A 24,789-nucleotide genomic window follows, 5' to 3' on the forward strand; every position below is an offset into this window, starting at 1 on the left:
TTCCAAAATGTGCCCCTTATCTTATCTTATCTTATCCGTGCTCGGATCAAGGGAGTGTGTCATGGAGATAGGCTTTGCCTTCACACTGTGTTAAATTAGCATGAGCTTATTAGAAGTTTAAACGCCATTTTTCCTTTCTGCTGCTTCTGCACACGGCACATATTGTTATTAATGCTTTGAGCCTAGTAGAATATTTTGCTTCACACGAGAAAAATATGTTTCCCTATTGTATCAGCTTTGCTTGGTAAGCTATGTCTGAACAGTGAGTGCCGAGGCCTTCAAGGTTATTTCAACACAGTGGTTGTTGTTCGGTCTGATCAGTGCACGTCCTAGACATAACACATATGCAGCTGTGGCCAGCTCTGGTTTTGGCACGTTTAATAATGCACTGCACAGAGCATGCACACACACACTTGATGAATATTTGCATGCAGAGAGCTGGTGTAGAAGATGATGTGATCCCTTTCTACTAAGGTATGGGGCCGCCCTTCTAAAACCCAAAGAGACCTTCTGTAGATATAATATAATATACTAGCACGGGAGGGTAAGACTGAGGTGCCATTTAGCCCTTCTTCCCTTTGGCATTTTAACATGCTTTTTCCCTTTGTATTTTATGGAATAGTAATTATGCTGATAACCTTGTTGCTTATAATATGTTTGCTTGTATTAGCTAAGATACTGCGCCTGAGAACACGGCATTAGAAATAAATATTTCAAACTTGCAGGTGTCTTTATTTACTCCTCGTTCTGGACTGGTATGAAAGTATAACGAAAGAGTGTTCATGTGTTCCACGTTACCTGAGGTGTTCTAAGTCCATGTTCTGGTTTGTCTAATCATTGGGGGTATGGAAGAACCAATGAGACACTGATTGCTAGTCTGGTAGGGGATTTTGGATACTATGGTGAGTTTTGGTACACCCTAATTCACTGAGGTTCCAAGTCTCTATGCACAGTTCTGTGTAGAAGCAGAATCCCTTTTTGTTCTGTGTAGGAGCAGAACCCCTTTTTGTTTTGTGCCTTCATTTTTTTTTGTTTTACTAAAGAGGAGGATGAGTTGTGATGTTATTTATTACATTTTGTTCTCCTTGTTATGTTATATTGCAATGCAGATTACCTTGGTTGGAGTCTTCACTCTTACCGTGTTCTTTTAGATTGTTAGGATGACAGCACTCCACGATCGACAGTTGCAGCTGGGTCAATGAAGTGGTCGGATGCCAGGCTGTGCTTTCCAGTAAATAACTTGTTCCTGGAATTTGTCTACTGGTCTTCATTGGAGGGATGCATCATAACACACTGACATTGGTCTACTCAGTGATTTCTGTACTTTCGTAGATACACGTTTTGTGCAGTGCTTCAGGACTGACTTTAATGCCTTATCCAATTATTCAAGCCCGGCCCTCCCAACAAGGTCTAAAAGACACTGCGGCTGTGGTGACAACACCTGGCAGCTTCTTCTACCCCCTCCCAGCCCACCATAGTCTGAGGTGAGAATGGCACTAAGGCCACAAAATTATCTCCTCCCCCGGCTCCCCCATGGAATCCCCTGCATATTCACACCCTCCCCATAACCTGAAGACCATGGCCCAACAGGGGGTGACACTGCTTCTGGCCAGGCAGGCCCCACGAGGCAGTGGGCCAAGGTGAGTATGCCCTAAATGCCAGAGCAACACCCAGCCACAGTCTCATATTACAGTAGGACAGGAGAGAGCCTGTGATGCTGACACTGCATTAGAGAGGCCTGGCGGGGACTGGAGAAGACAATAAGTCTCTCGATCCGGTTTACATAGGTCCAAAAAAAGGCCCACAGGTGCCCCTGAAGCAACGTCCCACCGGCCAATGCCCGCCTTCCCAATCCTGTGTGTAAGGAGAGTGGAATCCGCAAGGAGTGAGCACACAGGAGCAACATGCTCGATTTACTTAAGAAATGGATGCTTTTCCAGGTTATCGCTGCTATTTCTAAGCGATAGCTATCCATTCTTGTGGTGATCACAGTTTTCGGGAGGAAGATATATAGACATCGGATCAAGAGTTGGCAACTTGGGTTTGGTCCAGCAGAATTCTATGTGTACTGGACTTGCAATCATATTTACGTACTTATGGGGAGAGAGAGTACAGGGCGATACGCACGCCGTGAAGGATTGTTTTTATAGAACTGGTGAGTTCCGGCAAGCATACAGTGATACACACACCTGAATGAATTGTGGAAACTGTGTGTTCACAACAGTGATGTGCACACCACAAGAGAATACAAGTTAGGGTGAAAACCGGTGAAACGCACACCTGTAAGTAGTAATTTTAAAGGAAAAGTTTGTTCTTGGTAAAAACAGGTTATCCAAGTACATGCTGACAAAATATTTTTTTACATATACGTTCTTTTTTCAGATCTCTAGATTCCTTATTGTATTTGGTATATCAGCAAGGGAGTAGGGTCTTGTTTAGACGTTCAGGTTGAATATTAGTGTTTAGTTCTTTGTATATAGTACTGAGAGGATTCTAGGATGTGTGCAGCACAAACATTCACTTTGACTCCACCTATTGTATTTTTGCCAGAACCTTTGGAACCCCGTATGAAATGGCAAGAATGCAAGGATTATTTTTCCAGTTATATGTCAACTATAGATAATGAGACATTAACTCCTGAAACTAAAACAAGCATTTGCAATGCAATAGGTCTCTCAGTTACGAGAGTTTCAGCTATTGGAAGTGTAAATAACAATGCCTTTTTTATATGTTTTTTTTAAAAAAACGAAAGTAAAAGGCATTAATATTTGCAATGTCAATAGCTCAAACTTGAGTAAATGCGAAACCTATTGCATTGCAAATGCTTGTTAGGACCAGAGTCTGCACAAGGAAGCATGCGAGAAGACACAAGGCGCTCTCAATGGTTGGCTGCGGACCAGTGTCCGACTCCTCGCACAGCGCCTTAATCCTAATTTGCGATGGCTGCTCGCTGCCCCAGTTCAGTATTCACAGAAAAGTATACAAGCATAGTTTCATGAAAAATAGAGACTTTTCTCTGTGAATTAATAGTGTGAGTTGTGGCCCTTGTCTAGAATCTGACCCCACCATGAGTCAGTATTCTATCCTGACAGCGGCGCTCCCATACCAGAAGGCACCCACTGCACTTCGGGGGCGAAGGGGGTTCATAAACACAAACAGAAGCCACACGCACACACATTTGATGACTGTGCTTGCGAAAATTAGTCATTTGCCATTATTTACATTACTTGTTTTCAAGTTTAGTTGGGCGCTTATTTCACCTGAAGGTAACATATGCCAGAGATCAACAGAGCACATTAAAATTTGGCCCCTGGTGCAGCAGGAAGCACACTCACATTTCATCTGTCTATACATTCCAGTAGCAATTATTAAAAGTGGCATCATTTGCACAGTGCACAAATGGAAGCACTGCTGCAATGCAGATGCATTAGATGTACAAAGAAAGGTCAAACGTGGAAATGTCCGGCACAGAGGCCTTGTATTGTGAAATGTGTGTTTACTGAGCTGAGGACGGGAGGGGCGGGGTGACTTGAGGTTACACTTGGCTATTTGTAAATGTATTGTTTATAAACACGAGGAGGGAGGTAGACTGAGGGCTCAGGGCATTTGTTGGGGAGGGATCTCTGAAGCCCACACAGACGCACAGCACCGCAGCGGCTTCAGTGAAGGGCTGCAGTGGCAAGGGAATCACTGTAATGCAGGCGCATGCCGCAGCAATGCACAGTAATTATTTACAAACCGCGCAATTCTGTACGCCATAAATAAATTATAAAATGGCCTACCCTGAACAAAACAAAAGCAGTGGCATTCTTCTGAGTCAACAAATGGCTGACTAGCATACGCATGGGGTCAAGAGGAACGCAGTCGGAAGGGGATGCTGTGCATAGACACAAATCAGTTACATGCAGCCTTGTAAGTTCACTAGATGAAACACAGTTGTGTGCATTGTAGTCCAGCACCGTCTATTACAAGCATGGTCCACAGGTAAAGACACGATTCGACTATTTATGGCTTCTGTCACGTGCACGTTTGACGCAACTCCATGGCCGACAGTGACATCACCAAATATTAATGTAAGAGTTTGACATTGTGTGTGTATTTATATGTGGCGTGTTTTCTCTGTGTAATTGTGTGTATGGTGCTAGTATTTGCGTGCACTGTGTGTGTAATATGTTAGGGGATGTATGCATGTTTATTAAAGGCTAGGCCTGGTGGGTTAATTTGTTGTTCCCCTTTGTGGGAGTGTGTGTGTCATGTTTATGTAGTATAATTTCAACCTAAAGATAGTTCCCCGTCTCGCACTCTGTGACGTCCGTATTTGAGCTCAGGGCGTGGTTTATTTTCCCGTAACCAGCAAATATAACTTTGCCGCTGATAACGCAGGTGGTGCGTCGAGGCAAACACATGTTGCTGCATATTTGCATACAGAATATTTGCGTACTGGCTTGAATGAGACATGGTCTACCTTTTATGTAACCTCTTTACCTAATTTACAACCGCAGAGTTTAGGCGAGATCACTGTTCCCGCTATACGTTTACTGATAGAAGTACAATTATTGCCGAAGTTTGAAAAAGTTGTTCGATTAACTTTGACACGAACCACAACTCGTTTAGAGTGTTTACGGGAGATAGAACTAGAGATTGGAGGTCTAATGTTCAATCAAGACACCAGGAAGGTTTTTCGGGCTCTTCCCGTGTTATTCGTACTATGTGTGTGTTGGGGGCACGGGAGCTTCAAGGGCGGGAACTCAAATCATTACTCGTCTCGGCTCATACTCGATACACACAGCGAGATTAGTCTTTGAGGTCAGAAATGTAACAATGCAAAATAAAAGAAGGGGGGAGAGCATGTGAAGAGGGCGATATATTTCATAAACCCCAAGTACAATCAGCAATACATCTCTCCTGATAGTCTACCGCTGGAAACGTGGCGCCGGCGCCAACAACATTATCAGCACTCAAAACATCCCAAGAATTAGGAGACGCCCCTCCCAGGCCGAGCGTCCCATCACACAGCCACTGACAGTAACTTGCAAAAGAGTCCTGGTACATGGCAGAGCGCAAACTTCTCTAAAGTCGACAAACACAGCCCAAAGTGAAGCATCTGACCCGGGATCCCAACTTATTGTGAAACACGAGTTATAAAAAGACTCAGCAGCATCAGGGGGGTATGGAGAAGAATTCAAAGAACAAGCAATGGAAGGAATACGCGCAGTTGCTGCCCTTGGGACAGCGAGTCTACAGCCTGTCTTGCTTACGTTGCCTGCACGCGCCAGTAGGCTCTCTGATTGGTTGACAAAGTCCACTAATCAGAAAGCTTATTTGGTAGTTGCCAATCAATGAGAGAGCCAACTGGCCCGTGCAGGCAGCATGAGCAAGACACTCCGTAGACTCGCTGTCTCATGGAGGTGTCAAAAAAAGCCCCAGGGCGGTAACCAAAACCGCTGCAATCAAATCACAAAACAACGTTTTAAATATCCACGTTGCCCAATTGAAAGCATGGGCGGTAATAAAAGTCCCTCTACAGAAAATACCTATACCCCAAATAAATCCCGCGCTGCGCGAGTAGTGCTGCGCACTGAAACGCTAGGCACGAGACCTAAAAAGATATCTTGCAGCACTCTTTGGGTCCAGAAGGTATCAGGCAATATAACCTGATGGAAACGAAGTTGAGAAGTGCTGGTGAGGATTTTTTCATCACAAGCAGGAGCAGAAAGACACAATGGATGATTATGTCTCTGCCCTTAAGAAATTAAGAAATTAGCAATTCCTTGCAGATTTGGTCAAATACAGGAAGAATTATTAAGTGACCAAATCATCATGCACACCACTAATAAGAGAGTTCAGGAGAGACTGTATGCTAGTGGGATGCAACCTTGAAGCAAGTTGTGGCTGTGGTGAGGAAAGCGGAAATCTCTACCAGATGTGCTAGAGCAGCTCTGAAGGAAAATAAGGAGAATACGTAAGTGTGTGCTGTGAGTGATGCCAAAGGTGTTAAAACAGTAAAAAAGTTTTCAAAGAACGAGAAAGGCGATTGGAAGAAAGAACCAAAGGTTGTTGATTCTTGTGCAAAAAATGTGAGTAAGGTGGGCGCTCAAGGTTCAATGACATGCTACAAGTGTGGTAGTCAGGAGCATCTTGCTAATAGCAAGAGGTGTAGAGCCATAGAACAAAAATGCTCAAATTGCGGGATTGTTGGATATTACACTAGATCGTTCAGAAGGAGTGATAAGAAAGGAAAAGTTCAATGTGTGTCAGATTCCCCAAAAGAATCTACTTCAGATGAAGATCAATCGGGTGGTGATGATTGTATTCCAATGATTAAAGACATTATTTTAGTTGTAGACACAGGTTCTAGGAGTAAACCCAAGTGTGCAGTACAAGTGGAAGGCATTCCGGTGATCTTGGTGGCAGATTCAGTATCACCCTTTACAATTATTAATTTAGAAATGTGGGAAAGCACGTTTGAGAACAACATAGGTAAAAATTAAAAAGATTTGGATATACGCCCATAGAGTTTCACTGGAGAGGTCATACCTATGGTGGGAGATAGAAATGTTTCATTCAGATTTAAGCAGCAATGTGAAATGGGTAAATTGTATGTCGCAGAATATGGTCCATGTGTTTTTGGATGGAGAGAACAGAGGGGGCTGGATATAATTCCGGACCACAAACAGTGATGAGCAAGTTTTGATCTTGGCGGACAATGACAGTGTTGGACAAAAAAATGTGCAGGGATAGTCGGAGCTTTGATAGGGTTCAAACATAAGATAATACTCAAAGAAAATGGGGTTCCTGCGAATTATAAAGTAAGACCAGTGCCATTAGTGATTAGGGGTGAATTACAAAAAGAGCTGCTGGGATTGGAGGAAGCAGGCATTATTGAAAGAATAGAGTCAACACACCGAAGACCTTCCGGACGTCACACCGCAAACAGCAGACTTGTTTGGTTAAGTGTCCCATGCCGAATCTAACTTCCCCGCGCTGGGAACGACGGACCTGTGCGAAAGCTATGCAGGCCTCCACAGAGGGGGGAGAATCAAGCAACTCTACTATGCTGAATCCTGTTCGCCTGGAGACGCTGAACTCCGACCAGGTATTGTGCTTGTTCTATACACACATGGCCCAATCGCTCACTGTGGAGTACTGATCACCTGATAGACAGCTACACACGAGCTGACCAGAGACAGCCGAACTGTTTGAGGAGCGACCTCGTCCCCCCCCCTGAGAGCCCTGCTCTTCCAAATCGATACCTGACGAGCCGCTGTAGCTATGCGGAAAGATGAGACCTGGGCACCTGCCAGACGGTAATGGCCTCCTGACCCTGCCCGGGAGGGATGCTGCATCCACTATGGTTAATTCTGTTTATCGTACTGTTACAGCTTAAGCCACAGAGTACCCCTTAGAACTGTATAGTTTACGAGCTCATACGAGCATTTGGACGGCAACATGTTTAGTAGCCGACCTTTTGGCATTTTAGGTTATGTAGCCATGTTGAGGCCACAAGTTATCATCCCTTCCCCTACCCGTTTCCTTACTCGGGGATCACCACACACAACACTGACACTCTGGGGCGCATTTGTATTGGGAGGTTGGCTCTGGACCGAGTGGGGAGCACTTTTTGGGGGCGTGGGGGTGGGGGGTGCGGGGGGGAATCACAGCCTGCAACACAATGGGTGAGATAAGATTTTGCACTTGGAACATCAGGGGAATGCACACACCGGCTCGGCGCTACCAGATTTACTCGTACCTGAAGCGACATAAGATAGGCATAGCACTACTACAGGAGACACACTTGAACGAGGCAGAAGTCCGGGCACTGCGCCGCAAGTGGCGCGGACAGCTTTACGCAACGTCCTATTCCTCATACGCCCGAGGCGCACTGATATGGGTCCGCCCCGGGATCCCCTGGACGGCTACAGACACCACGATAGATCGGGAGGGTAGATTCGTTGCGATACAGGGCAGACTTGATGGGCACCAGATGGCACTGGTGTCACTGTACGCTCCGAACACTGATCAAGGTGGCTTTCTGGCGCGCCTCTCTGCGATACTGGCACCCTGGCATGGGATCCCCTGGCTCCTGGGTGGGGATTACAATTGCACACTAGACACTGCGCTGGACCGCTCCTCCCCGCCCCCGGTTGGTGCACCGACACGCGGGGCCACGAAGGCACTGCTGGAATGGGCCGAGCAGTGGGACCTCCATGATGTTTGGAGGTCACACAATCCTGGGACGCGAATCTACTCCTACTATTCGGGCACCCACGGCTTACACGTCCGCCTGGACCGATTCATGTCCACTACTGACCTCTTACCCCTTGTGACTGACACACTATACATGGGCCGCACGCACTCTGACCACAATCCACACTTTCTGACCATGGCCTGGGACCGACCACATCCTCCTGTCCCCACCTGGAGACTACAACCGGCACTGCTGCTGGATGCGGAATTTCGCGACTCCCTTCTCACATGCACTGCACAATATTTCGAGGACAACGCGGGCACGGCGTCCTCCCCACAAGTAGAGTGGGACGCCTTCAAGGTAGTGATCCGGGGCCACTGCCTGAGGACGCAGGGCCACATAAGGCACCAGCTAGAGAGCGAGCTCACAAGATTAGAAACTACTCTGCTTGAGAGGGAGGGGGAGGCCGCTGAGGGTAGCGTTGACTTGCTCCAGGAGGCACACACAGTCCATGCGGGCCTCCTGGAGCGCCTCCGGGACATTAACTACGCAGCACATTCGGCAAGGACACATCACATGAGTGACAGACCTGGCAAGTTACTGGCCTGGCTGATATCGCAGGAGACGCGCTCAACCCCAGTGGCAGCGATACAGGTGGAGGGGAGAGGCCTACTATACTCGCAGCGCCAGATCCACGACGCATTCACCACACATTACACCGCACTATACCGCTCACGGCTACCTCACCCGTGCCCCGACATTGCTGGCTACCTTGCCCCCCTGCCGATGCCGCAACTGACTGCTGCGCAGCAGGACGAACTGGGAGCCCAGCTCGACTCTGACGAGGTTCGCGACGCGATATTTAACTTGTCTAATAGCAAATCCCCGGGCCCGGACGGGCTCCCAGCCGAATTTTACAAAGCAGGCTCGGCCATACTCATCCCGGAACTCCTGAAGATGTACGCCGCGGCCTTAGAGGACGCTGCCTTGCCCCCGACGTTGAATGAGGCGACCCTGATCTCCATTCCTAAACCGGACAAAGACTGCACGCAAGTGGGCTCCTATCGCCCGCTGGCACTGCTCAATACCGACTACAAAATACTGGCCTCCACTCTGGCTCGGAGACTGGCCCCCTATGTGCCCCGGCTGGTACACCAAGATCAAAATGGCTTTGTCCCAACGCGCCACACCTCCCACAATATCCGCCGCCTCTTCCGAGTGCAGGAGTATGCCACCCTGCGGTGGCCTAGAGCGGGGTGCTTGATATTGGACCTGGAAAAGGCTTTTGACTCGGTGGAGTGGCCGTACCTGGGAGCGGTTTTGGACAAATTCCAATTGGGTGGTGGTTACGAAGCTATGGTGGAATTGCTTTATGGCAGACCGACAGTTCGGGTACGCACGGGCGCGCTGCTCTCGGACACGCTCCGAGTCTGCAGGGGCACTAGACAGGGCTGCCCCCTGTCGCCTCTACTGTTCTCCCTAGCCATGGAGCCCCTGGCCACGATACTTAGGGCACGGGGAGCCGACTGGGGCATCCCACTGGCGGACGGTCTCCATGCAGTGTCGCTATATGCGGACGACTTACTGTTGTACGTCAGAGATATCACCAACATCCCGGACTCGCTGGCCGACGTCTTCCGCACTTTCGAGGAGATGTCGGGACTGCGGGTCAACTGGTCCAAATCGGGGGCTTACTCCTTCCACCCGGATACGCCCGAATGCGACGTGCGACTGGGCGGCGGCAGGCTGCAGTGGTATCCCACCACGTTCCGATATCTGGGGATACGAATCTATCGGACTCCACTGGACGTCCTAGAGGGGAACCTTCTAAGAGCGATTGCCTCGGTCCGGGCGCAGATCGCGTTCTGGAACACCCTACCTCTTAATGTCCCAAGTCGGATAGCACTTATCAAAATGATAGTACTGCCTAGACTCCTATACTATTTCGCTAATGTACCGACATACGTGCCGAATAAAATTTTCCGAGACCTGGAGACCCTACTAAGAAGCCTTATCTGGAATAAGGGCCGACCCAGGGTGGCGTTGACTAAACTCTACATGCCAAGGGAACTGGGAGGCCTGGCGGTTCCCAACATGGAACTGTACTATCTCTCGGTGCAAATGCAGTGGGTGTCGGAGTGGCTAGGCGGCAGACACCTTGAGGATACTGCCTCGGACGCAGCTGCCTGGACGCAAACGCAAATAAATACTCTATTCCACCCCCTCGCCCGAACCCCCCGCCCCCCCCAGATACACTTAGAGGTGGCACGCAAATGTTTCCTACGCTGTTTGAAGCTTACCCGGGGCGTGACGCCATACGCCCCGACCATGCCCATTCTAGGCACTCCGAGCCCTACAGGAGTACTGACTGTGACTTGTCTGACCAGTTGGTCACAGGCCGGGGTGGATACCCTGGGTGACCTGTATGCTGAGGGAGTACTGCTCGCCTTTGAGGATCTAACTGCTGCCACGGAACTCCCAGCTGGCCAGTTCCTGCTACATGCGTCCCTTTTGCGTACACTCACTACCCACTGGGGAGATGTGACGGAGGAACCACCGATGCATTGCTTTATGCAGTACCTCCATGTTATGGGAACTGGCTCACACATCATTCACTGGCTGGCGCAGGCTCTACAGGCACACTCGAAGCCATCTGCGCTGCGGTTGCGCGATGGGTGGGCAGCGGACAGAGGGCGGGCCTGGACCGACAAGGAATGGGCAATGATATTAGCCGGACCGACATATATCCCGCGCAGCCCCCGCTTTAAGATCATACAATTCTACATCCTGCACCGCGCATACCTAACGCCTGACAAGATAAATAGGTACTTCGCCACCACGGATGCTGCCTGCCCGCGCTGCTCTCTGACTGGGGCTGACCTCTTGCATATGTTGTGGCATTGCCCTGAGGTAGGCACATACTGGGGCGACGTCGTGATGCTCCTCACACGCAGCGCTGACGAGCAACTACCACACACGTGGGAGGCATGCATCTTGGGGCTATATAAACGCACGAAGCTCAACAAAGTGCGGACCCGCTTCTGGGACATGGGGCTTATAACAGCAAAACGCCTGATCACCAAGCATTGGAAGGCGGCGACCTCCCCCCATGTTCGACATTGGCGTGCCTCGTTCACTAACTGGGCACGTGCAGAGGGCACGGTACTTCTCCGGGAAGAAACAGCGGGACTCCGCAAATTCCCCATCGCCCAGCTCTGGAACGACCTCCTAAAGGCGTTCCACCGCGCTTGCCGGGAACGGGGTGTTACATGAGCCAAGCGACGACATAATCATGGTGATGCAGGCTGATACTGGGAGAAGATCCAGGCCTGCCCCCCCCTCGCACACTCGACACGCGACCCTGAGAGGAGATGCTACCGCCCCCTCACCACGCACTGGACGCCTTTGAGACACTGACAGCGCGCTGCTGCCCTGGCCCTGGCGCGCCTGCGACAACGACAGACATCATCGCTGAGGAAGGCACTGACCCCCCCCCCGTCCGCCTGTTCACCGGCAGGAGACGGCTCACCACATAGCTGGCCTGCGCCGCCGCCCCGCACGTTGCCGGCTTAAGCCCTGACCCTACATTACAGACGTCGCACACATGCACTTGAAGGAGATAGGAGCCTTGCAACCCCCCCCCCCCGCCGTGCTTCCTCCCCCCCCCCTTCTCGACTGTCCCCATACCTTACATGTGGCCTCGCTGGGCCCCTCCCTGCAATAGACGCCTTGCATTGAAACCGGCAGTGATCTCCCCCCCCCCCCTCCCCTGCCTTTTACTCCTTTCCCAACCCCCGGTTCTCCCAGCCGATATACGGGCATAGGGAACAGTTTGTTTACTGGTCCAGTTCCCGGACTAGACTCAATTTCTTAGTTTTCTTTTCTTTTTTTAATGAAGATACAGGAGAGACTATGTTACTACCAAGAGACAATCCCTTGGGGCCACATGCCACCTGCGAGGTGCAGGGATGTGACACCACTCACATACCACAGGAGGTACATCCAGACACCCGATTACAAACGCGTGGTACGTGGATCAGACACACAGCTTATTGGTTGCTGTCATGCCCCTATCGCCCTCTCAGTGATATGCCTGGGAGCACACGTAGGCACTCTACTACTGAGTACTCTGACCCCAACCCAACTTGGCTGCGGACTAACCCAGCTGACTCCAACTGCGCACTCCTATGCCTCAGTGAGCTATACTAAAGCATACATCGTCAATACAAGAGCAGCAATACTGACTCCGCATCGAAAACGCGCACATAATTGACCCCCCTCCCCCTTTCTGACTACCCACAGCTGATTAGTGCACGACCTATGGGACTTTGGGGAGACACATACGGGAGGCAAATGCTGGGTGATCATTGCGATATGAATATTGAGGGGAAAAAAATGTAAAAACATGGGATCTACCATTCAAGTCGCTAGTCGACAAATGATCATACCAATTAACACATGAAACTCGCCGCCGGACCCCCGGGTTGTCGGCTAAATGGCTGTGTCATCCTGCTCAGTACCTGACTAACTAACGTCTGCCCATGCAGCCTTTATCGAGATGTGGATTGTGAATTGTATGATAACCGCATATTGTATAATAAAGATCTTCTTAAAAATTAAAAAAAAAAATAATTATTGAAAGAATAGAGTCCTCGGAGTGGATGTCTGCGGTGGTCCTAGCTCGGAAATCTAATGAAAAGATTCATTTATGCATTGACCTGAGAGGGGTTAACAAGCAAATTCTAGTTGAAAAAAACCTGTTGCCAAAGATCAATAAATTGTTATGAAGAACGAAAGATGTGAGGTGATTTTTGGAAGGCGTGAGCTGCTTTGGTATTTCAGAGACCTATGGGGAATTTGTTTTAAAAGTAATCGAAGGAGTCATATATTTCCAAGATGATGTTTTATTTATGGGGAAAACCCGTCAGGGGCATGACGAATGATTGAAAAGAGTTTTGGAGAAGTTGAAGTTGGAAGGGTTGACAGCAAAGTTTGAAAAATGTAAATTTGCAAAAGAACAAGTGACCTACCTTGGTCATGACATTAGTGGTAATAGCATTTCACCCAAAAATGAGTTGATGTTAGCAATAAAAGAATCTCCAGCACCCACAAATAAGGATTAATCTCACTCTTTTGAGGGCTTGCGGAGTACTACTCCAAGTTTGTGAGAAATTTTGCTGAAAAAACACATACCTTAAGGCAATTGTTGAAAATCAGGAATGCGTTTATCTGGTGTGAGGAATGTATACAGCAGTTTGAGAGTGTAAAAAAAGAATTGTGTATTGCTGCACCTCTTCACAGTTTTAATCCAATGCTTCGTAGTATGTTAACAGTGGATGCAAGTATGAAAGATCTTGGTGCAGTACTTGAACAAAAGGATGGTTGTGGAAAGGAATGGATTGTGGGGTTTGCTTTATGTAGTTTGACACCAGCTGAAGAAGCATATTCGGTGATTGTGAGGGAAATGTTGGCATGTGTATGGAGTATGGAACATTTTAAATCATTCCTTTAGGGCACTGAATTTGATATGAGAACAGACCATAAGCCATTAGTAAAATTGTTGACCATAGAAGGATTTCTTAAAGCAACAGCTAGAATTGCTAGGTTCTCTATGATGTAGAAGAATTTCAATTATCGTTTTTTGTATGTGCCAGGAGTGCAGAATAGGGTGGCAGATGGATTAAGTTGCGTACCTCTACCCAGTAGCATGCTTATCAATAATGACACATTCTACATTTTGCCGTTTTGATCTAATGGGATTAAGATATTCATGGCACAGTCTGAACCTCTCGGGCTGTCCTAAAATTTATAACACGCTTTGAGTACCCAGATGAAGTAGGGAGGAATGGTGCATTAGTCACAATGTTGGGACAGCTCCATTTCCAATGTCCCAGCTGTCCACAAGCAAAACATGGTACAGAAAACAATGATCCTGGACCTTTCTTTTCACACAAATTCCTTCTGTAAATAGTTGTCATTCAATTAAAACTTGGGGCATGCATAAAGTCAGCACATAGTTACATAGATCCAAAATATTTAAAGTACTTGGATGTGCAACAACCATTAGTTTTCAAAAAAGCATGTATATTTTAATCACAAAATTATATCAACAGACTGTAGATTTCTTACTTTCCTATAGCTTAAAAGAGAAAGAGGGGCGTTGCTCCAAAGGAACGTGCAAGAAAGGGGTGCTCTGATGTGAGGTGAGTGAAGATAAGAAAAAGGGGAAGGAATCCCAAACGGAATCAGAAAGCAAAACTTGATAAAACTATGGATGTGACTGATAACAAAAATCAATCAAGGCGGCCTGGCCCATACGGTTAATTATACAGTTAGTTGGTTCAGCATAATTCACAAACAATGAAGAGATATATCATCTGTAGTAAGGTAGGGGAAGGGAGATGAGGTCCAGGGTGTAAGCGTCGACGTTTCGACCCAACTTGTGGGCAAAGAGGATAATTGTAACCTCAGCCTATTATTAGCCATGAGAGATATATGAATATGAATAAACCCCTCCCCCTTTTTTACATCTATTGTAATTTGTAATATGAATATTTATACTTGATTGAAAAGACTCTGTATGTATAGATCAATTAATATATTGCGTACATGTAACTGCATCAATTGAGAATTGCCCCAACAAAAGAAAGGTACAAAATCTTTGATCTTATTTATGAATATATAAATCCCTTTCCCTTTTTTCTAAATATTTTAAAAAACTTAATTGAATAAAAAATGAATTTTGATTGATATAAATCTGTGGGTGTTTACATATTTGTTCGTGTAACTAGACAGTCCACTATTTATTGTGTTTCCTATATGTTTCTTTCATATATACAATAATGGTTAATTATACAGTTAGTTGGTTCTGCATAGTTCACAAACAATGAAGAGATATATCATCTGTAGTAAGGTAGGGGAAGGGAGATGTGGTCCAGGCCTGCTGGGGGTAAGCGTCGACGTTTCGACCCGACTTGTGGGCAAGGCGGGTAATTGTAAACTCAGCATACAGGTCTTCTTCAGGACAAGGGGCAAGGAAACAAGCTTTAGGGATAAAAGAGGAGGCAAGTTACTACATAGCCTAATGTTGCTGGACAATAATAAAGGTCAACATGCCTGTCTTACTAACCTTTTCAGGATGTTGGTAGATCTAGCTCCCGATAAGGCCACCTGAGGTTGGGCGAGAGAAAATTGGGAGGAAGTGCACATCAGAAGAATGTTCTAAATCCTGGAGTGTATTAAATAAGAATAGTTGAATGGGGGTTCACCCGCCTCAATGTTGCGGTTTGATACCAGGTTGGCTGCTTATGAGTCCATATTCCACGAAGGAGAAGTGATCCTCATCAAAAACATGCATGAGTGTTTCAGTGATATGAACAACAGGCCGGTCGCGTTGGGGCCCGAGGCCTCCCTGAGATAATAGAATTTGCTTATCCACACTTATGTAGCAGTGTAAGGACCGAGTGATATGGTGTACTAAGTATTTAATTCAAAGATTCAATCAGCAACTAAAATAAAAACAAAAAACACTCGATATGGGGGGTGGTGATGTGGATAATTCCAATGGCAGACTGCAAACGATTACAATGCCTCTTCCATCTAGTTTGCATTTACCTTTCAATACAACAGCGTATTCCAATGTCCTCAATTCGACGTGGCACCCTGAGAATGAGCCGAGCAAGCGGGGATGCTTATAGATGCTCGGTAGCGTGAGGACGTACAAGTATGTGCACCTGTTGTGTCAGACTAACGTTGTCAAACCGACCCACGGCAGCGGGTCAGACGAGCTGATGTAGTGGAAAAAAGACTATTTCCAGTACGGGCCTATATAAATCGGCCACAGTGTACTATATGGCATGTCCAATTTACATTAAGCGTATTATAGATAATGCCGGCCAATGGTGATGGGTCAGTCAACCCGATGGGTACGAAAAAGGAAAAAAGACTTACTAAATGGGAGTGCGGGCATAAATCTCCGGTCACATTATAATAACAGGCATAATCGATTGACATTACCATATAGACTTTGTTTGGGTTACCCCATTTTTCTATAATGGCCACAAGCAAAACATGACACTTGTCTGTCCCTTTCATTGACACAGTGGAGTGCAGGTTGGATACAGCAGTCACGCTTATATAATACCTTGCATTCGTCAAAACTCGGGGACAATGCATTGAGCAAAGAAGGTGATGCATTGCTGTTGAAGGCGATGCGTTGCATCTATAGTTGGGCAATGTCGTTGATGCATCGATGTCAAGAGCATCATGCTGAGGCATTGATGTTGAACCGCTGGGCTGTAAGCGATATGTTGGTGTGAAACTGCGCAGGGCCAGGGATGCGTCGGAGTCGGGACGCCGCAGACGTCGGCGATACAGTGTCCATGACTCACACTGCAGCGGTGTTTTTGGAGGAGCTGTTTCAGCAAAGTTGTGGCTGCGTTGTAAGTTGATGTTGTTGCATTGCGCAATCAGCGAGCGGTGTCCACAGCTTCAGTGCAGGCAGCAGGGATGCGTCGATATCACAGAGAATTGGGCCAGTTCCGATCGCCGCGTTGGTGTCGATGCATTGGTTTCTTGGGTTGCAGCACTAAGCACTCACTTCCAAGGGCCCAGGACTGGATTTAGTACCACTTGGCAGAGCAGGACTCGCAGCAGAGAAGTCCAGGTGCTGGTAGCAAGATCAAGGTGAAGTCTTTGATATCCCTGAGACTTCAGAAACAGGAGGCCAGCCCAACAAACCCTTGGAGAACCTATAGAGATGCAGGATGTAGATGGTGAAGTCTAGTCTTCTCGCTCCCAGACAAGACGCAGCCGGCAGCAGGCCAACACAGCAAAGCAAGCAGCAAAGTAGCAGTCCCTTCTGGCTGCACAACAGCTCTTCGGCCTGGTAGAATGTCCTCAGTTCCAGAAGTGTTCTGAGTATATGGTGTCAGAAGTCCCATTTCAGCCTTTAAAGTAGGGAGACCTCAAATAAAGGTATTTGTAGTGCACAAGACTCTGCACTTTCCTGCCCTGCCTCCAGCCACACTACAGGGGGTATGCAACTCTCTTCTCTGTGTGGTGGCAGACACAGCCCTATTTAGGTGCAAGTGTCAGCTCTTCCCTCTCACTCTGGCTCAGGAAGACCCATCAACCTGGTGATGGGTCATCAGGATAGGCAGGGCACACATCAGCTCCCTGCGTATATGACCATCTAGAGCAGAGGTCTTCAAACTTTTGGATGCCGAGACCCCCCTGTCAACATTTTCAAGCGTAAGGACCCCCTCCTGACAAAAATTTCTAAACCTCTAGGTTATGAGGAAGGTGAAGACCAAATTATGCGACAGGCTTGACTAAATTGTGCGAGTAGAAAATGTAAATAATGTTCTGTGATGCTGCGTATTTTGGGGTAGCATTGCTTTATTATTTAGAATTATTTTAAACACAGTAATACTGAGGAAAGATTTCACCCCATCAGTACCATTTTATAACCAAAATACAGCAATTAACATCAGAAAGATGTCTAGTCAACCTCTGTGAAGGGCCTGCCAATCCGCAGGAATACGCGCTGCCACATTAGAAGCTCACCTGGCCATGGCCGGGAGCAGCAAGGGTGCATTCAAACTGTGGCGGTCTTGTGCAGAGTTAAGCAGTTTACCCATGCCCCTTTCCTCTCACCCCCTTCCTTCCATCCCTCTCTTCTCTCCTCTCCCAACCCCGGATCCCTCTCTCACATTGCAGGCAGATGGTTATTAGCCCCCGGACACCTTTTGGTAACAGTAGCGCACTACAAATGTAAATAATAGGCAGAAGCAGGGGATCCACTAGACCCGAACTTCGGGGGGGGAGGGTGGTTAACACTCCCAGCCAGGGCTTGTCCAAGCACTGGTCGCACACGGTGCAACAGTCTTTCCACCTTCTCCATGAATTCCCTCACTACCACTCACCAACAATACACCTCATCTCTCTATAGCACCTGTCTGACAAACATTTCATTTTTTATAGCGCTACTCATAGTTTACTTACACTCAGTTCTGTGATGTGCATGGTACATCTTCTTTGTACCAGGCACTTTAACCTTCTGCACTGTGTGGGTGACAAGAGTGCCCATGTGACTGCACGGTGAGCAATGCAACAGTGTGAGAGTAGGGTAAAAGGAGTGACTGCAGGGTGAGTGATGTGACCATATGAATTTGGGTTCGGCTGTAAGTGCAGAGTGGGACGAATTAGTGCATGGCTAGTGATGGCCTTGTTTGAGTGAGCTACAGATTGAGCAGTAAGGGGGGACAGGTGAGTGAAGTGTCACATGAGTGCAGGGTGAGAAGTGTGCTCGTGTGACTGCAGGGTGAGGTACAAAGTGAACAATGCAAGCAAATTTTTAGTGCAGAGTGATCACTGTGAGAGCAGGATGAGCGGGTGAATGTTGTGAGTGCATGGTGATCAGTGTGAGTGCATTGTGATCACTGTGAGTACATTATGATCAGTGTGAGTGCATTGTGATCAGTGTGAGTGCATTGTGATCACTGTGAGTGCAGGGTGAGCGGGTGAATGATGTGAGTGCATTGTGATCAGTGTGAGTGCATTGTGATCACTGAGTGCAGGGTGAGCGGGTGAATGGTGTGAGTGCATGGTGATTGGTGTCAGTGCATGGTGATCAGTGTGAGTGCATGGTGATCAGTGTGAGTGCATGGTGATCAGTGTGAGTGCACGGTGATCAGTGTGAGTGCATGGTGATCAGTGTGAGTGCAGGGTGAGCGGGTGAATAGTGGGAGTGCATGGTGATTGGTGTCAGTGCATGGTGATCAGTGTGAGTGCATGGTGGATGTGTGAGTGCATGGTGATCGCTATGAGTGCATGGTGATCAGTGTGAGTGCATGGTGATTAGTGTGAGTGCATTGTGATCGCTGGGAGTGCAGGGTGAACGTGAAAGTGAAGGCGAGAATGAGAAGTGAGTAGTCTGAAAGCAGACTGCATTCCCAGAAACTCGAAGCGTAGGGTTTCAGATATAAGTTAAACTAGTGCTATAATGGCATTAATCAGGGTTCGAGGGTGGAGGAAATAAATAATGTGCTGATACTGCAACAAACTTCCAGTCTAATGATTAGGGTTACTAGCTCATTATTTTGATAGCCCAGAAATAAGCAGTCACCTACAGCTGTATTTTTTACACTTATTTGTGAATACTTATAACAGCAAATATAAATAGAAAGCACTTTTAATTGTGTTCTAGGGATGCCTCAATGATCCATGACTAATAATTAAAGAGAATAAAGACAGAAAAGTCACATAACTAATTAATGCATACTTTATTATTTATAACTCAATTTAGTGTCAAGAGCAGGTCTTTGCAGGATCTTTAAACAACACATAGCAGGCATGTTTCTTTTGGCAACCCAACTTTATATTTCTTTTCATTAAATGCATTCTCACACTACAGCAGTAAGTGTAAAAATACAAATGTAAGGAATAGGCAGAGTGGGGGCCCAGGGGGTACTGGAACCACTAAGCTTTGGTAATCAGTTAACAAAGGCATGTAAATATGCTAATGGTCTTTAAAGACCTGTGAAAAACTCGGGCCGGAGATAAGACTCCAGACACTGCCCAGCCGAGGCCCCAGGAGCGCCCCAGGAGCGCGAGCTGCACTGTAGCAGCCCGGGCTGAGACACAGGACGGGGAGGAGGGGGGCTGAAGCCCTGGAGGCCAGGGCAGAAGTGACACTGTATCGCTCCACGGCCCCCCTGGGGGTCGCACCCCACAGTTTGAAGACCCCTGATCTAGAGGGAATGCACAAAGCCTAGCTGTCACCCAACCCAGACGTATATTCCGGAGACAGGCAGAGGCACAGAATGGTTAAAGTAAGAAAATGCCAACTTTTCTAAAAGTGGCATTTTCAGACCTACAAATTAAAAAACAACTTTACTAAAAGATGTGTTTTTAATGGTGAGTCCTGACACACCAAATGTACTTTTACTGTATTTTCCTAATTGGAAGTTAAACTTGTAAAATGTTACAAGGCAGCTCCAATGCTAACCTATGGTAGAGATATGCCTTGCTGTAGTGAAAAATGATTTTAGCAGTTTTTCTATAGCACGACATATCAACCTCAAAAGTACAAATCCTACCTAGGATAATACACGGCATCCTGCCCATAGGGCTGCCTAGGGCCTACCTTAAGGGTGACCTATATGTAATAAAAGGGAAGGTTTGGGCCTAGCAAGAAGGTGAGCTTGCCATGTCGAAATGGCAGTTTCGAACTGCACACAAAGGCTCTGCAGTGGCAGGCTTGAGACATGTTTAAAGGGCTACTCATGTGGGTGGCAGAATCAGTGTTTCAGGCCCACTAGCAGCATCTGATGTACAGGCCCTGGGTGCATGCAGTGCACTGTACTAGGGACTTATAAGTAAATTAAATATGCCAATCATGCAGAAACTGTTGTGTAGCATTTTAGAATCCAAGCGTAATTTACCGATTTATGCCCTTATATAGGTATAATTCACATTGCCCTTATATAGGCATAGAAATACTACCCATATATAGACATAAACCATTCCAGTCCAAATACAGGCATGGCTACTTCCACTAGTTCCAAAAAGCCACAACGATTTCTTGGAAAACTCGGCTTCAGCAGTCAGGGACATCCCCTTACTTGAATATTGATATGTCCTAGAAATCATGGAGTTTTCAAAGAACTACCATTCCCTTGGGGTTCTTTGGTGACGTTATTATGTCTGACTTTACATCAAACTAGGCACCTTCAAGGGATAAATATGCCTACATTTGCCCTTAGCGACTATCTACTTGCCCGACGCAGCTCGCTACAGCAAGTGCCGAAGGAAGCCGACCCTCCAGCTGACGCACTGATCGAGAGGCTGCCTTTCTCTCGCTGAGAATCCAGCTCCAGTGTTTCCAAGCTCCCCTCGCGGGGTGTTGGGAAATCGAGTCCGGAGATAGAGATACCAGACCTCCTTCATTCAAAAACCAAGGTACGGGGCTGATTAGACCCTAAGAGATTCTTGGCAAAGAAAAACTAAACCTATGATACACCTCACTTACTTCTTCCCTTGTACTAGACTTAGGGTAGGTATATTGGGGTAGGCGTATTTTACGATTGTAGCAGTTCACTTTACTTGCTAGAGAAAGAAGACTGTTCAATAAACCCTTTTATTTAAAACCCCCGTCTCTCTATTTTTCTGCACCTCTGATGAAATGAAGCATGCACGATTGACTGAGTAAAATATCTATCTATTGTTTCCACGACTCTGAAGATCAGGTTTATTCTTGGGGAAACAAAGTTGTCATGTTTATGCGGTTGTCAGCAACTAATCCCTTCTTGTGTATTCGAGAACATTTCTAGTGACCTCTGAGCTAGCTGGCACTCACAATTAAGTCCAATATATTCGATAGAGACCTAGTCGACCTAAGTCCTACATCAAATCTATAGGATATATTATTCCAATGGGCAGAGCCTATTGGGAATATAGGAACTACACTACATGGCGCCCAACGTTTGGTAAGGCACTAAGTTAACACTAGCTACTAGAGTAATTCAGTCGTGCTTTTCACAGAAACCCCTTTTTCCCGTAAAATACTCCAATAGGCGTCTGGAGTGGGTAAAAGGATAAAATATCCCCCATAACTGAGTAGGACGAAAATCCTATGTATTCTTTTTTGGTTTGATTCAACGTTGAAGGATACACTGTTCCAAAATATTGTGCACCTTATCTTTGTCTCCTTGAAACTTGCTCTGCAAAACTTTCAGTCAACAAAATGGCTGACGAGGATAATCCTGGGGCCAGTGGAACTGCAGCGTCTACAACCCGACCGGGTTTAGACGTTACAGGTTTCCAAGAAAATGACCTGGATGCTATAATCATCCCGGAAAACCTAGGGAAAACCCTCACTATAAAGCTTATAACAAATGGCCTATCATCAAGAGGTGGTAGATTAATTTGTGTCATAGAGGCACACTAATATCGGCAAACAGAGGTATTCTATTCATGAATAATCTTCCCTGAAGCAAATGCAGTATCGCATGTGTTTCACTTAAACAAAGTAGAGGATAATCCGACTGAATACGTTCCTTTCGAGGACATTGAAATTCCACTAACTTACCAAGAGCATCAGCTCTGGTTTAAAGGCACCCTACAACATCAAAATCACATTATCAGGCTCTGTCTACTAGGTAGACCAGGAGCAACATGGCCGGTACTAGCCAGCTATACACCACACCCTGACATTGAAGAAATGTCTGGTGCAGAACTATTAGTTCAACTAAAACAACTAATAAAAATACATAGACAATTGGTTCAATATGTCATGCGGACTCTAACTGTCCAACCTCCTATAAGGATTCCACAACACACCCCTCACCAGGGGAACACAAATAAAATGACACCTCAGACTATTCAATCAGTCATTGGTAAATTACCCGCAAAAAGGGAACAAATTCCATTGTGGATAGCTCAAAAAATTACCCAAATTGAGGCAGTATTTCCTGCCAGTACACCTCATGAGAAACACAAAATTTTAACAATCTGTTTACCAATGGGGATCGCACCACACCTGGAAGACTGCGACACTTGGGGTACAGTCTTTGCTGCAATCTACACAAAAACACATGGTGTTCCGTCTATGGCGGTGATACCAGACATCCTGAAACAGATTCAAAATGAATACGGGGCAGAGCCTGCTTTAAATCTAGGTATGAAATTACTGAAAGATATCAAACAGGTCTAAGCTGTAATATTAGCAAATATTAAAGGTGAAGCACCATCCGTGGCGATCCGCCAAAAAATAAGGGAAATCGACATAACTGAGCAACGATATGAACTGGCCAGAATAATTGAAAAATCCTACGAAGAACTAGGAAGAGATAGTTTGGGTGGGAAACCAGTTAAACCCCAACTAACAGAAAGTCCTGAAAAGGTCTTTATTAAAAACACGCTCACTACTCCTAAAGAGAAGTGGGAAAATACTAAACAAACTTCTAATGAGAAGCGGTCTCAGTCCCGAGGTAGGTCTCCTCAAAAGGAGCCCTCTGAAAAGAAGTATAACCTCAGGAACAGGGATAATTTGAGAAAACCTGATAGATATCAAGATACTGATACATGTTCCTCTCGTACCTTTCAGACTTCCTCACAGAAATCGGAAAGAAGAGGATGGTCAGAACACAAAGAAGAACGCGTGAAGTCCAAAGACAATCAACACGTTCCAAAAAATAAGAAAACCCAATTCACCAAAAAGAAGGTAGCAGGTCTAAAAAACAGACATGCCGAGGATCTTGAGGACACAACTCAAGAACGGGGAGTGGACCCAGACAATGCTGGACAGTGCAGCAGAAGTCACCACAGCTAGCAAGATCTTGAAGGATCATCTGGAGACAGTAGACTTGAATGAGTATATTCACGTTGAAACAGCTGATACCAAGGTTAGTGTACCCCATAAGTTATATGAAGTAACACTCTGAATGGAGGGGGACATACTAGAAAAATAAGAGTACTCTTTTGGGAAAAGCGCTCTAAGGGTATGACATTCTTCTAGCTAAAAAAGACTGGCCACCCAAATTTGTCAGGGAGTGCCCACACAGCAAAGACATCATTATGCCAGACTTCTCAAATCATATTCCAATTCACTTAAAATACACATATACCAGAAAATGGGCTGTAGCCCAGGCTCCAGCATCATATAAAAATCATTTGGGAGGGAATTAGGATTCCCCTCACCACAAAATCCAGTTAAAATCACAACCAACTGCACTGAGGCAGTATTCAGTTAAGCAAGAAGCTAAAAAACAGGTCAAGGAGATCTTGGCTCAACTTGAACACCAAAGGGTGATTGAAACATGCACCTTATCAATGAACAATCCTTTGTTTCCTGTCTCCAAACCAGACAATGCATATAGTCTAGTTCTGGACTACATACATTTAAACTCTTGTTTCAAAACCTTTGCAGTACAAAATGCACACAGTGCAGCACTAATGTATAACATTGTGCGTAAAAAATATAAAACCACATTAGATATTTCTAACGGTTTCTTCTGTCAAAACATTGCACCTGAAAGCAGGAACTTGACCGCTTTCTCAATTATGGGGACACAGCGTCACTTCTGTCGTCTCCCCCAGGGATTCAGGAATAGTCCGGGGTTATTTTCAGCCAGAGTAACAGAGTTACTACAAATGTATGATGATGAGGCATTATCTTATGTCGATGACATCTATCTAACAGACGATGATTTGGACAGGCACATGAACAGAGTGAATACCATTATACTTGGATTCGCTTCTGAAGGGTATGAATTCAACTTTAAGAAATCAAGAATTGCCCATCTCAACGTCCTTTTCCTGGGATACGAGTTATTAAGTGAAGGCAAAAGCCTGGCAGCCAACTTTTTAGAAAAGTGTGCGCTGCTCCAACCTCCAAAAACGCTGAAAAACTTACAGACAATTCTAGGTTTCCTGAATTTCGGAAGAACATACATTCTAAATTATGCAGAAAGGGTTAAACCTCTCTACGAATTAATCAAACCTGATTTCAAAACTACTAATTGGACTCAAAAACATACAGAAATTTTGCATTCAGTGGAACAGACATGTTAGCAACATCACATTTACAGACACGCGTA

The sequence above is a fragment of the Lissotriton helveticus genome, chromosome 1_1 (genome assembly GCF_964261635.1).
Source record: "Lissotriton helveticus chromosome 1_1, aLisHel1.1, whole genome shotgun sequence".
NCBI classification, from domain to species: Eukaryota; Metazoa; Chordata; class Amphibia; order Caudata; family Salamandridae; genus Lissotriton; species Lissotriton helveticus.